The sequence below is a fragment of the Galeopterus variegatus genome, unplaced genomic scaffold, assembly GCF_000696425.1.
Source record: "Galeopterus variegatus unplaced genomic scaffold, G_variegatus-3.0.2 Scaffold2523, whole genome shotgun sequence".
NCBI lineage: Eukaryota > Metazoa > Chordata > Mammalia > Dermoptera > Cynocephalidae > Galeopterus > Galeopterus variegatus.
The window spans coordinates 16848-17893 of record NW_007728634.1 but is presented as its reverse complement, the minus strand read 5'-3'; the positions used below and the strand labels follow the sequence as shown (position 1 = coordinate 17893).

The following is a 1046-nucleotide window of genomic DNA, read 5'->3' as shown; positions in this document are numbered from 1 at the left end:
TAGTATAACTAAAATAATGAAACATTTTGGCTTTAGTTATGATTTGCCTTACTTTACAGTTCAGCATTCGAGATTAGGGATAGCCAAGTAGATTAGAGGTAACGGTATAGAAATTTTCTTAATTTAGTCAAAACATTTTCTTAATTTGCCAAATAAACAGCATTGTTCATTAATGCCATCAAAATCGCTGAATATGTTAACGTGACTAATCATCGTCATACATCTACTACAGGGGAGGAGTATGCTCATGCACCTGATATTTTCTGAGGGTGACTGAGGGAACCTGCCCACAGACACTCATTGTCAGAGGCACAGAGGCCAGTGCTACCTCCTCCCTAAATCCACAAAGACATCTCTTTCTGTCAGGTCCGCACTTAGCTTACGAAAGAACTGAAAAATTAAGTGATAACTCTCAGGCATCCATAGCCAGAGAGGAGGTGGTGGTTAGAAGACCAAAGACCAATTTATGCCTTCTTCCTGTGTATGTCTGCTTATGACGGGCAGAAAGGGGCTCTAAGGCTTCCAGAACACCACTGGAATCTCTGACTCCTTTGTAAACAGCCACCGGAATCTGACTCTGGGAAAAACCCTTCCCACCCTTTCCTGAGGAACTTGACCTCTTGTGTTCCCTGTATTATCTCCATCCTATGAAAAACCAAAACTAAATGCATCTATTCACTAATCTGCCCTCTTGTGGTTTTTTTCTTTTGTGAGTTTTATACAGTTGTTCCTTGATTTATATGATACAACTTTTTCAAAAGTTGAATTTAAATGGATTTCTGAAATGGAATCTTATTTTTCCATTAACTTAGAATATTATTTTATCAATATTAATTAGTTAAAAACTTGTGTATGGTTAGTAACGCAACCCTAACATTTTAAGTGTATGTTTCCCAGCCTCTCTGTCAAATAGTTGATGATATATCAAGCATTCAAGTACACTAGGAAAATCTGATATTTCAAGAAAATGTATCATTTTGGTTTGGGGGGGTGGTAAATGGGAAAACCATTTACAAATAACCTGCCTCCTAACCAATTAACTTTTT

At 37.3% G+C, this 1046-nt stretch overlaps 1 protein-coding gene across 1 annotated transcript in view; it reads right to left on the bottom strand.

The window, feature by feature from the left end:
- LRRC2 (leucine rich repeat containing 2) overlaps positions 1 to 1046 on the bottom strand; it is a 16086-nt gene that overhangs the window by 4124 nt on the left and 10916 nt on the right. The gene's annotated exons all lie outside the window — the stretch shown is intronic.